The following is a 14337-nucleotide window of genomic DNA, read 5'->3' as shown; positions in this document are numbered from 1 at the left end:
TCCTCGCTGCATTGCAAGGGATGATATCCGTTGTGATGTAGATGAAAATATGTGGCCAGACAGACAGGAAGGTCTGGATGTATTAGAATGATTTATGTATGTTCAGTTACAATATGTGCTGTTTATATTGTTCACATTTGTGTACAGCTCTACCAAAAGGGTGTTTCTTATGTTTATTCTACATAAGTGACTGTAGAGTATTTTTCTTTTGCACAATGTTGTAGACTTACTAACAGCCTACAACAGTACAAATGTGAAACATACATATTCAGTGTCTTGTGCTCACTTACTTCCCTAACTACAGGAATGTCTAACTTTACTGTAGATTTTACTGTAAATAGCTGAACAAAAAGTGTATAGTGCTGTCTTGAGCATTTTCAGGTCGTGTCACCGAGTTCTGACCTTCTTTTTGTGTTGGAAAACACTGAGAGAATCCTGTAAACTGTCATAATAAAAACATGACAAAGCCATTTGACTTTCTTGTTCATGAAGATGGTGTCAAGACTTCTCATTTTGATGACACTGGCAGTTTCATTGACATGAATACTTGCTTTTGAGGAATGGATTATCGATTCTGAGCAAGTGACCTGCTTCTGCAGGTTATCCACTAGGTTTTGCAGTTTGCACCAATTGTTTTGAGAAATACACTAACTGCTGTGCAAATGTGATGTGAGAAAAGCACCAAAGCGACTGAGAAAAACTGTAATTGCGTTTCAGTTTCTCTAAAGAATATTCAAATATTTTTAGATTTTATATGAAAATTTCGAGTTTTAGTTTACTCTTCATTTAGTTCCATTATTGATTTTAGTTTTCAGTACTATGTGTTAATACCACACTGGAAGTGACAATATCCCGGGTGTAGAACAAAGTAGTTCTACATCCCTGTAAATGCATGCTGGTAAATATATGCTTTGTAAATCCTTACACATTAGAGTATCTACACCAGGCTTAATGTGGCATTCATTAGTTCAACCAATACGGATTACTTTCAACTAAAGGTCATTTTGTTTCTTTGAGACCATAAATTGGATTTTGTTTATCTCTAAATCTGAGGCTAAAGTGGCCTTTTGGGGCGTGGGATCTTGGTAAGTCAGATGTAAACCTGGATTCACCATACATCATCTATGCACAGCACAACTAAATGGTTTCTCTACTAGAATGACATGATTTTACATTCTTTGGAAAGTGATGAACTGCAGTATTTAAACAAAAGGTCTTAAACAATAACTCTAAAGTGCGAGAAAGAGAAAGTAAAACCATTACAGGATAAATAAAAGCCCATGTGTTGCGGGACAGCTTAGTGGTGGTGGGAAAAACAAGCTTTTCTGGGAGGTGATGATTCAGATTTATTTTCCCCAAGTGCCATGACAGATGGACAGTGTCAAACGAAAGAGAATGTGAGGAAGAATACTTGGAAAAAAAGGTTAAGGCAGAATCATACGCTAATGCAGAAATCTTGGTGATCCAGGATCCTGACACTGAGCAACAAATAGTGAGAAATAAAAGATAAGAGACAGAATTTTAAATACAAGCCGAGGTCAGAAAGCTAAAAAGTCTGTCCTAGGAGCAGAGGCAAAGGCAGGCACATGTGCAGAGATGGGAAAGTGGGGACGCACATGTCGAGAGTAGTATCAGAAATCTCACTTGTAGGGTTTCGGGGCTTGCAAACAAAACAGAAGCAAACAATAGGCACTTGTGAGAAAATAGAGATATAAAAGAATTGTAACTGCTCATGGGTCGGTTCCTCGCACTGCTTTAGAGTGGTTTGACTGGTTTTATAGCACAGGAGACTCAACGGAATCAGTACGGGAATGAGTTGCATTTGTCAGTATTCTGGGGAGTAAGAACAGCAAATGGGCATAGTTATGGCGCAGGTGGTTGATTAGAGCTGAACCTTAATGTAGCCCCTCCTCCCCCAGACACCCAAGATCTGTGTCCTAGAGGATGGCCATGAGCCAGAGTGTCAGTCTGGTCGCAGATGGTGAAAGTCCAAGAACAAGACAGGATCCAGTATGTTGGTGGCTGGCACCCAATGTTCTTCCAGGCCATCGCTCCCCTAGTCTATGAGATACTACAGCTGACCATTCCAGTGTCTGAAGTCCAGGAGGGTGTGGAGTGTGTACGCTGGGGTACCGTCAATGTCCAGAGGAGGTGGAATAATCGTGGGGGTGATCAGAGGGTGAAATAGAATATAATGAAAAGATTTGAGCGGAGAGACTTGAAAAATCAGGGAAATACGATAATGATTGGCCAACTGACATGGTATGTGACTGGGTAAATAAGGTTTCTAAATGGGCCAGTGAGATGGGGGAATTGCTCCTTTGAAGAGTGACAGCTGTACCTGTTGTGTGGGATGGAGGATCGGTATGGGGCGTGATCAGTTGGTGTCTGGTGTGGGTTAGAGCCATGAGGGGAGCCCAAGGTGCATGCAGACCCCTTGTAGAAGTTGGCAAACCTTACCTTACTATGGGTGTCCTAAAACAACAGGATCATAAGGAGGGGGGGGGGGGGATTGTCAAAAATAACTCATTTGTCAGTGAGACAGGCTGAGCTGAAGGAGAATGGGATCAGTGCAGTGGCCAATAAGACTAACAACCATCAGTGACCTGTCCAAAGTGTGAATGTCCAGTGAAGGCTCCTCCCATTATATAAGTGGGTCCAGGTGGTGACAGTGAGGGTTCTGGCAGCCTCAGAGTCGATCAGGGCTGTGGACGCATTCGACTTATGAGCCAGGAACAGTGCTTACACTAAAACAGGCAAACAAAATCAGGACCAGGACCAAAACCAGGACCAGGTAAACAGTGCACTCAATTATGGCAATGGAACTCAATCAGTGCCCATGACTGATTCCATGACTCCTAAAATGAGAGGTTAGACTTCTAAGCAGAACTATAGGCAGCTTAATTCCCCTAACTATTTAAACGTTTCAAGAAACCAAACACTGGTAGTGTCAATATCAGGTCAGGTCAGGTCAGGTTGGGGAGCACACACTGGTGCAGTGTGTTGCCGCACCTTCTTCATAACTAAACATCTCCAGAATACAATACAATATAAATACATAATTTTAATATTCTGTTTTGTCTATGACCCACCAAGGTACCCCATTGTTGGAAGAGACCAGTAAAACCAAATATTTCATTAACAACTAAGACTTTAGACTAAAGGCTTACTATTAATTTTGACTATCTGGCAGGGAGCTGGGAGTGACCAAAACATGGACTGTTTGGGGTCCCTGAGGACTGGACTGGGAAACTCTGCTCGAGAGTCAGGAACAGCTTCTTCCCCGACAGACTTTGCCTCCCACTGATGACACAACAGCTCCCCCCCATCCCAACATGAACATTGCACTCAGACCACACTTCACTCTCACGTTACAGCCCACAATCTATCAGCACTTTATATTTATTTAAAATATTTATATCTTTATTATTTATTCTATCATTTTCACTTATTTGGCATATTTTATATTTTTGTACTGTGCACCAGGATCCAAGGAAACACATTTTGTTCCTTTATGTTTCACAGAGTGTTATGGATAAATGACAATAAACCTTTGACTCTAAAACTATGAAAATTACTTCTGCTCGTGATAGTCTCTGATAAAACATTTGATGCAATTAAACCAGCCAAATGCTCCATTCCACCACACTTGCCCTAAACCCACTAAAAGTCTGTGGAAACCTTCGTCATAACTTCCCCCAACTGGCTCTTTAAATAACCATAACGAACATTTAAAGTAATGAGGGTTATCTGAGTTTCAATCACAGCGTTCCCTGTTGGCCTAAACCTGGTGATCATGCCCAACCTCAAACGATCACTGTCTGTAACTCGAGCCTTTATTATCACCCCTGTCAACACACAGGCATCATTGCACCTCTTCTGAATCAGTATAGCCTTCCAGCCATATACTGACTCTTAATCACAAATGTCAGGGATTGGGCAGTGTCTTATGTATGAATGGGTTAGCTCACGCGCAGCTCTTTGAGCATGAGGGTGCAGCTCATCTCAGAATGATAGACGCATTCATATTTTCATACCTTAACTTATTACAGTCAAACCTCGGATTGCGAGTAACTTGGTTTGCGAGTGTTTTGCAAGATGAGTATTATGTATACGCTTTGTCTGCCAAGCGTTGATCACAACTGAGCCAATGGCTCTTCTCTCTCTCTCGCTCCGGGATTGTGGGTAATCGTCTCCCATGCTCGGTCTCACTCGTATAGTCAAAATTTAGTAGAAAAGCGCCACCCGAATAAGGGCGCAGCAGTGCGAGTGATGAATCTGTTTCACGACAATGCAATGTCCACATTTCCACGAAATCGAAAAGGAGGCAAAAGCGGCTGTCATTGGATAGGTTCCTTGTTAAAGTCGCACAAAAAGAAAAAGATTCCAGTGAGCCAACAGACAGCAGTGATTCCGTTAGTTATAGTGAAAGTCATGCTACAAAATAACCACCATCCGCAATTCTTTTCAAAGGTAAAGTGCAGGTTAATTTCTTTTGCGTATTTTTACTTTATATTTTGTATTAATCATTTTGTATGAATATTTTTGGGTTTTGGAACGAATCATCAATCATTTCCATTATTTCTAATGGGAAAATTCGTTTCTGGAATGAATTATGCTCGCAATCCGAGGTTTTACTGTATAATAATGTTCACCACAGACCCTGTAATACCTTATATGTGTATGGATTAGATTTATACCTTATCTAAATGCACTAATAAAATTATGGATATCATACCATACTTATATCATACCTGCAAAACTGATAAGAGCCAAAGGGAGGCAGAAGGGACAGGGAAGTAACAGGGAAGGGAATGGTTGAACACTCATTTTGCCACGACTTTGGGATTAGAGGCATCCCAGCCATGGGAACCCAGCTGACTCGCATCGCTTTTATGTAGAAGGACTATTTACAAGGTCAGCTCGTTGGATGCTGGGAGATCCACTGGGAAGCATCTGTAATATCTTTAGAATGCATGGGTTTATATTGGCTATGTTTCTTTCTGTTTATAGGTGGGGATGACATATATTATTTTTAAGGGGTTCTCCATTGACTTTTGTTAAAGGGACGGCATCCCTTTTTGTATTGTTTTTGAAAATATGAAATATGAAAGTATGAAAATACTTTACATGAATTAATTCCTGTTGTCTTGTGCCTTTCTCCTACCCTGTGGCACTCCTCAGCCTTGTAGCTTACCACACTCTGCTTGCACATACTTTTGGACAGGTAGTGTATCCTCTTTGGTGATGTTGATGGCATTCTATGCACTTTCAAGACTTGTAAAATTGTGGAACATGTCACGGTTTACACAAGGCACAGACCGAGGAAGCAGAGGCAGGACTCAGGGAATCGGGAAAACAAGGGGGTTAATTCCGGACGAACACAAGCAGGACCACGGAACAGGGAGTGAACACGTAATGACAAAATGACGTTAATGACCAGACTAGGGAAAACATACCTAATGCAGACTTAAATACATCAGACTAATTAACAACAAAGAGAAACAGCGGGTAACACGGGGGGTCCACACGAGGTATATGAGAAGGCGTGGAACACGGGAAGATCGGACGAGCAGGTCATGACAGAACAGGCTCCAAAACCGCTAGAATCAAAGGAAGAGGATAGGGGAACTTGACTGTCTTGTCAGTTAGGGCTTGGTGCAGTCCAGCATATTCCCTATAAAGAAAAACCTGGCTGTGACTATGTGTCTCTTCAGAGTACTTATCCATAGCTTTGGACAGAAGGACAAGAGAATAACAAGAAAAAGATATGTGGAAGGAAATTGCACATTCTAAGAAAAAAGGCTACTCTTCCCTCCCTGATATTACCAGGTCCTGTAGCAATAGCCAGAGATGTCCAGATACCAAAAGGCGTTTTGGAAAAGGGATAACAAGCAATATCTCATGATTCAGGACACCAACATGTAGTTATACATAATCTGTTTGGCGAATGACGTGGCTGCTTACTAAGGATTGGCCATCCAAAGTTTGTACATAAAGTGGATAGTTGGACTGATGATGGACCCTAAGACAGTCAGCCAGTTTTACGTCTATTCAACTTCTTGCAACCCCTGAATCCACCAGTGCTGTGAAACACATTGATGCAGAAACGTGAGACAACCAAAAATGTACTACAGGCTGTTTATGGGAGTCAATTAGGAGGAGGATAAATAGGGAACATGACATCAAGAAGCCCTTACATCCATCAGGATTGCCATCATGCATCTCAGTGTGACAGTTACAATGCGTGGCTGTGCAATGCTTGGTCTCGGACAGTGGAGGACCAGCAAATATTTCACATACAGAGACAATTGACCAGCTCCACAACTTGAAGTAAATCTACCATGGCTAAATATTCTGTAATGAATCAATCCAACTATCCAAATGCAGAGCAGATTCTTTAAAAGGAAAGCAAAGTTCATCGATAAGAAAACACCTTCTATCGCTACTCCAAAGGAAAGGCTAGGGTCAGATCAGGTACAACTGATTCTGACTTAAAAATTGCCAGGAGTAAGTCAGAACAGAATACAATAAGGTATAACTATGGTTCAGCAGAGCAAGCACAAAATTCGAAAAGGACTGAGAACACTGAGATCCTTTTATATACTTCCTAATTAATAAAAGAACGATGGTATTTGCTTGATTCTGTAGTGAGATAGAACATGGCCTGGTTGGCAGTAACCATGGGGAGCTCTAACTTGCTGCAGCTTAAGGTTTGTTCTTCCTTTTTACACATTTACCTTTTCAGTTTATAAACTGTAGCAGCCTTGAGTCGGACAAGCATTTAGAAGATAAATGGATCATGATAAGCTGTCAAATGCTGTCTGTAGTTTTTAATCCCTTAAATATGAAATTTGGTGAATAACTGTACAAGAGTTGTTTTATTTTACTTGTTTGTTACATGACCATGTGAATTCATTGTAGTCTTGTATCCATCCATTTGCAGTTTCATGGCATGATTATAATTTTCTGAAGTAAATTCAGGGTAGCATGACAGGGGGTAGTGCTGAGAGTATAAAATAAAGGGTTTCCCAATGTTTTGTGTGCTGTGCATTGGACACAGTAAGTGGGCACAAGATTTTCAGATATAATGAAATCAAGTCATGTAACTTTATTATAGTTCATTTAGGGTGACAATACAGAGGGCAACTTTTCTGACCAATGATGCTCAGGCATTTTCCCATTGATACTGGGAAACAAATTTCTATTTGAAAAACTTAAATCGGCAGTGGGAAATTTTTCGCGATCATCTACATCCAGATGAGTTTGATTCGAAGTTAACACGTGAAACATATTTGTACGGTAACAGCATTAAATGAGACAGCTCAATATTTAGCTATGAAAGGAACCAGCAGAGGGCGATATTATACTTTAAAAAGCATCTTCCGGTGCAATTCAAATACCAGCTGCCTTTTGGCAGGGGAAAGCATAAGTTATTGCATGACAAACTTAAAGAGATTTATACCACGTATCTCACACATTCATACCATATTTTAAAACAATTGCAAAACTGTTGATTATTTGTGTTCAGCATGTTTGCTGTTGGTGCCAAACATTGCCAGACTGATATGGTGAGAATTAAAATTTTGTTTAGATACACAATTAGGTGCAATAATACCAAAGTAACTGTGACAGCACTGCAATAACAAATGAATCTGATCATGAACTGCATGAGATATTCAAAAGTTGTCAAATTTTAAAAACAAACAGCACGCACGAAACTATGTGTCTGTTCAAACAAATGACAGAACCATGTATGGTGTAATTAACAAATGAATTGCATACTTGCATATTTCCCATATATACCCCTCCAAAGACTTCTTTCTATAAAAAATGATTTACAAGAAAATCTACACACATGTACAGTGGAAATGCTTCAGTATGCAAAGGGAATCTGGAGCATGACAGAATGACTTTGTTATCCAGGTATTTTGGTTTCTTTAGACCTCTCAGACTGGCATTTAGGTTTCTCTAAGTGTCTTGAGATGTTTATGAAAATGGTGCATTACCATTCCCAGTTCCATTGTAATAGAATGTGCTGCACTATATTCTTAAATCAAATTGTCCATACTCCATATTGCGGAACAATATTGGAACCCATCAACTACATACAAAAATATTTGATCCAAGGGTATTTTATAAGTGCATTCAGCTTGAGATATTTTTGGAATTGTAACTTTATTTGATTTAATATTTATATTTCAGAAAATTTTCTGCCAAACGTTACTGCAGCAGAAGGCTGTTGGCCGATAAATCCTTGTTCACTAATCCACTAGAGGGAACTCACATCCATATCAATTATAATTTCTCATTTTATATATAAAATTATGCAATCTAATTAACATTTTTTGTAATATTCTATACAAACCTATCTACATCCCAGTTTAAATAACCTTAAAATAATTTACAGTAGGTTTTACACGGAAAAATTTTAATGGCATAGTTTTTAAAATCAATTAAGTATAAACAATTATATCTATATCCTTGAGGGTATATGAAATATTAATTCTGAACATTTATTCAATTGTGAAAATTAAGCAATATATGAGAAGATTTTTGTCCAGGTGTAATTGATTTACTTTATGCATTTTACTCATATTCTTGTAGAACGCATTCTCAATCCCATTTGGCTTTGATTAATACCCCATCACTAGTTACCAAAGGGCCTAGCGGAGAGGCCTCCAGTTTATTGTTGCGAACTGCAATCGCATCTCCATTAATCAAATGGGGGGGGAGCCTGTCGAGTTAGTATTCATCAGTGTTGCATTATGATATTTAGATGATTCAATACCGGGTGAATTCCACACTTAGAGAAGGAGAGAGAGGAAAGAAGAGAAATCAATGTACGCGGGGAAGGCTGTTCTCAGCAGTTAGGCTGGCCCTGCTAGGTTATAAAGTCTTTCTGTGGAAAGGGGTGGCAGTGGAATTAATGAGCTGGCTTTTTTTAATGTTAGGCTTCAGGGCCTCCATTCACCTTATAAAAGTCAAAGAGCTAGTTGAGAGGTAGGGAGGGACAATGGCACTGTTCTGCGCAATATATGATCGCAAAGGTTCAGTGGATGCCCCTCCCCCCTGCTAATGTCTACTTGAACGTCTCCCCACCCGGGAGACTGGATCAGTGCGGCAAATCAGACAACCGCAGACTCTGAAATCTGTGTTGACTCGACTTGACTTTCTTGTTACTCATACCTCGTTCTGGGGGGCTTGGGTGTTGAGTTTAAAACCTTTAATTTCAAAAGCAGGAGGGATTCCACTGCTGGTGTGCTACTAGACTCGGCTGACAACCAAACAAGGGAACTGCTGATTCAGAATTGCATTTTTTATTGAATATCAATGCAGGCAGTTGACAAGGCAATTGTATGATCTGTGGCTAGTGGTTGAATCCTAGCAGTCGGCTGAGGAGCAGTCAGACATTGTTGACAGTAGACATTGTTCTGAAATAGAATCCTACCAGATTTCCTGGCCTGATATAAGCATTTGAAAATGTGACTTTTTTTGACAGTTTTTAAAACACCGACAGTGAAAATTTATTTTATTTTTGTTGTTGTTCACGCTCACGATGCACACAAGTTGGCATGGCTTCTACATTACATTAGCAATATTACTCTGTGTGTCACTGATAAATACATAAATAGATTGACTTTTTGATGCTGAAATTGTCCAGTAAGCACTAGTGTTCAGCCTGTTGGTAAGACTGACTGTAAAGTATTAGTCTGCAGATGGACAGTCCATTAAAGCACATCTTATGAGAACAGTATGATTTTGGGTTGGTTCACATCCTCCAGAATTTTAGGCTCCTGGTTTTCTGCTTGCAGTGACTATCTGCCTCTGGTGGTTGAGCCTTGGGTAAATGACAGCTGTCAGGACTTAGCTGCAGATATTGTAAGGGTTACTGGCAGATTAACTGTGACCAGACCAAAATGCAGAATCTTCTGCATCCACCAGGAGTAGGTAACAACAGCCAGGCAGAAAATCAACTATGGTTGGCTAACAACAAACTGAGCTCACAAATAATGGATACAAATGGACTCTAGGGGGAGCAGTGCCTGGCAGTAGGCCAGTAGCCCAATCGGGTATATGTGTAGAAGGACGGCAGCTCAGCAACTTTTTCTTTGCTGAACACCTTCCTCATCGCTCCAAGCAAATAAATCACCTGAATTCTGTGATATGTGGGTACAGTGGGCTCTCAGTCAGGACAACCCTAAAACTGATTGGATAGTGTGTATATAATTGAGAGCCAGATCTGCTCCCAGTGGACCCTGAATTGTAGCACCAGGAGACGGATAACTGATATGAGTCACCGAGGTCTCCTGGGCCTTCTAAAGCCCTCATGTGCAAAGGAGTGTGACAATGTTCTGCAGGAATCCTTGTGCATTGCAGAGGCTGACAATCAATGAAATGTCCAGACGAACCAGAAATGATACAGGCAGCAAATGGGAAGTGCTTATACCTCCAGATGAGACACATGGGTAGGCGAACTCATGAGGAGGTCATCACAGGAAGAGTTCACTGAGATGTTCCACCCCCCTAACTGGGGTGCTTCCCAGCATTACAGAGCATGACTGACATAAATGGCCTTAGTCTTACAATATAGACTGGGGGGTTCTTTTCTACTGGTTGACTCTCTTAGTAACAGCCGTCCCCAACCTAATTGCATAGGTTCTGCTACAGGAATGTTTTTGGGCTGAGGAGAATGATGAACTCTCCTTATTAGCGCGGGATCTAATACTCTCCAGTTTTCTCTCTCATAAGCTCATCCAGCCTAATAGAGAGATTTATCAAACTATCCAGAGTGCCTGCTTCATCACGACATACATGTTCCTTTTTAGAGAGTTTCAGTCAACTAGAACTGGAATAGCATCATTAAGGAGGGCTGAATCCTACCACTCTCTGCATCAGGATCATGGAGCTCCACCATAAAAAAACTGGGGCAGTGAGATGACTTTACTGCAGGAAACAAAACAACACTGGGTAACAAAGTGAGCTAAAAGTTTCCTGGTTGTATAGTAACCGGTAGGTAACCATAACTGTGTGAACGAATGACCTTTTGCATTTATGAGAAGGTCTTGGCAGGCTAACGCAGTATTATCCCAGTCACCATTGGCTGGCTGGTGGAGATGGTAACAGTTTTTTTACTTAAAGAGAAAGTTAGCATGCGCTAGATTAATGTGGGATCATAATAGACAGTGAATCATAATAGACAGTGAGAGAATACACACACAGACACACTACAGATGCCCATTAGGTGCACTGGCCATAATAGCGTGGATGGTAAACTTCACAAGGTTCAGCACAGCCTGATGAAGATGATAGCCACTTTGGCTATTGTTTCTGAGCAGCATTACAATGATGTAAAAACGGAATAGGGAAAACAAAGAGGGATTACAAGTCAGTCTTTACAAGGTCCAGGCTTTCATATGCATTTTACTGATGTGAGACATCTCATATTAACCTGATATATGGCTGCTTACTCTGTGTGAGTAGAAGCAAAATGAATAGCATGTACCTTATACCTGAAGGTCATGGCCCATTTGTTTTAAACATGGTGTTTTCTGAACTTGGGATGTTTGGTGTATATTTGTAACACTGTGGATGTTTACCTTAAAAAATTGAATTTATGTCTTAGCTTTATTTTTGTCCTCTTATATTTGTTTACTTCATCATCTTATTGTCGCATTTTGACTTAAGAGCAATTTTTGGGTCCCGAGCTCCTCTTGGCAGCAAGTCAGCGTTTCCCAACCCAGTCCTTGGGGAACCCTGGACAGTCCACATTATTGCTTCCTCTCAGCTGCCAGCGCAGCTGTACCAGGTATTCGGTGTTCCTGATTGGCTGGGTGCTGGGAGGGAGCAAAAACGTGGACTGTCCAGGGTTCCCCAAAGGACTGGGTTGGGAAACACTAATCTAGAGGACAGCGTAGAGTGTCTGTGGGAAATATGTGAAAATAGGGAGAACATGCAAAGTCTTTGGCAGCGTTTGAGCCGCCTCGGAATGGTGACAACGTTCAAGGGCTACTGTGTCACAATAAAAAGTGCTGTTAATGGGTAAACAATGTATAGATAAAGTATAGATCCACAAAGTATTACTTATCTACATGGCAGAAACCTGAAAATCAGACAAAAAGTATAACGACTGGAATCCTATCGTGTCCAACTCATTTTGTCAGGGAGACCCCGAAGAGTGTGTGGAAGTTAAAGTATTAGATACTTTAACATAGAGTCGTATTTCAGTTCTGTCCATCTTCTAACCTCTTATACAATACAAAGTCAAAATATTTTTTATTGTCAGCTTCAGATGTATGATGTACATTGAGCTGAAATATCGTTCTCATTGGGACAGGATTCAAACCCCTTACCCCTGAGGTATGAGACAATAGTGCGGTCCAGTGAGTACAAGGAATTGCTGCAATATGGTTGCAAATTGTGTTTAAAAGGATATAGTCTTTTTTAATGTCTCTTTGAATAATAACAACAGTTTGATGTTTGCTCTTATGAAGTACTTGAAGAAAAGTCACATCTGCCAGCTGGCATTGATTATGCATGTCATTTAAAGCATATCCAGGGGGACTTCTAAGGAAAACTGTAGAGTTTTCAAATGTATTAAGACAGCTGTACTGGCTCACTGACTTGGGTTAGAAATAGCAGATTTCCCATATCGGTAGCATTCACATATTCGCTGGTGCATGAGTGATGCAGGCTAATACAAGTCTGCTGAGATGCCCATTGATAACATGCCCAGAAATGCCTATATGGGAAAAAGTGCTTATGGTTTATCTCCTCGGTGGGCAAAGATTTCGAATAGCTCCCTCAACCTCTCCCACAATGACGTAGAGTCAAGACAACAGGACAGTTACACACAATCAAATTTTATTACCCAGCTCTTGAGCATAGTACACAGCCCTAGATAAAATGAAACACCCCACATTGTGCACACACTCTTCAGCTGGTGAGAATCAGTATTCAGTGAAGAGAGGAGTCAATCTCCAATCTACAGTGGATATTACTAATGACAGAACTGAGGCATTAACAAAGTTGGCTGACCAGTGAACACACCAGTCTAAAACCAGGGACTCTCAAGCAAATTCAAATCACAGAGCAAAACCAGAAATATAAACTGAGAAAAAGAACAGCAAGACAATTACCCCTCAAGGGTGCAGGTCTGGGTCATTATGCATTTAAGTCACCTGGAGGTGGGCGTGGCTTTGAAAAATGGTCACACCTCTGATAGATGGCTGGTGAACTGGATGCTGGACTGGATGCCATGCAGAGCTTCTTCACCTGAGTTTGCATTTGTACAACTAAGCCATACTTTTTTCTCCATAGGCGGAGCTATCTGTGTCTGTTCGTGTTAGTGTTACCACAAGCATGTGTCCATCGTTTTTGTGCTTTTTCTTCAGTGTGTGTATCTAATCACCGTCCTACCTGCTTGTGCCATGTGGGTAATCTTTGTATGAGGGCCTGTGGGCACCGTTGTCTCAGAAGTGGGGGTTGCCAGCATAATCAGTAGTGGCTCTGGTTTAACCCTCCACCCCACCCTCGTCACCCAGCTATGCCGCTTCATCCTAAATCTTTGGTTGGAAGGAGGTTATATCCGTAAACTTATTAAAGCAGGTGCAGCACATTGAAAATCCATTCAGTGTTGCTGCCACAGCATTTCTGTTTCATTGAATTAAGTGGGGTCAATCCAACAAATCAAGAGATTACACTGAGGGAGAAAGGAAAGAGCATGCTGTCGCTAATATAGAAAATACACACAAGGGGATCCCCATGCACAGATGGAAAAACACTTACTCTGTAATACTGTGTGTGCTCAATATGCAGAGGTCCAACAAAATGGGAGCAATGGCACCAGCTGAACGGACCACGTATGTTAGGTATCACCATGGCAAGAGTGTATTACTAGACGGTGCAGGATTTCAAGAGGGCCTTAAAAGACTGTCTCTTATTGAAAGTTCAAATGCAAAACTTGTTCGTGTCTCATTTCAAATGCAGACTCTTCTTGACACATAAAAGATGGCAGGTTGTCTTTTCATTTGTTATTTGAAATAGTCAATCTGTTTCAAGATCAAATGCGACCACATCCTGGCATACAAATGCATTGCATTGTTTTCAGAAATGTTATCTATTATCTAGCAATCCAAGGCCTGCTTTTGAGTTCTGGAATCTCTATTAAACCTGCTGGTGTTGATGTACTAGGATTCAGTTTCACACCCAGTGGGCAAACTGAGTCTGGGTGCCAGGAGGTAGCAAGATGTTTTGGCATCTGGTGTCATTACTGCTTGTATGCTATAGTGCTGACTGAGCCACTGAATACCGGGACTTTAGCAAACGTCAATTCAA

The sequence above is a fragment of the Brienomyrus brachyistius genome, unplaced genomic scaffold (assembly GCF_023856365.1).
Source record: "Brienomyrus brachyistius isolate T26 unplaced genomic scaffold, BBRACH_0.4 scaffold102, whole genome shotgun sequence".
Lineage (NCBI taxonomy): Eukaryota > Metazoa > Chordata > Actinopteri > Osteoglossiformes > Mormyridae > Brienomyrus > Brienomyrus brachyistius.
The sequence above is the reverse complement of the archived record's forward strand: the minus strand, read 5'-3'. Positions refer to the sequence as shown.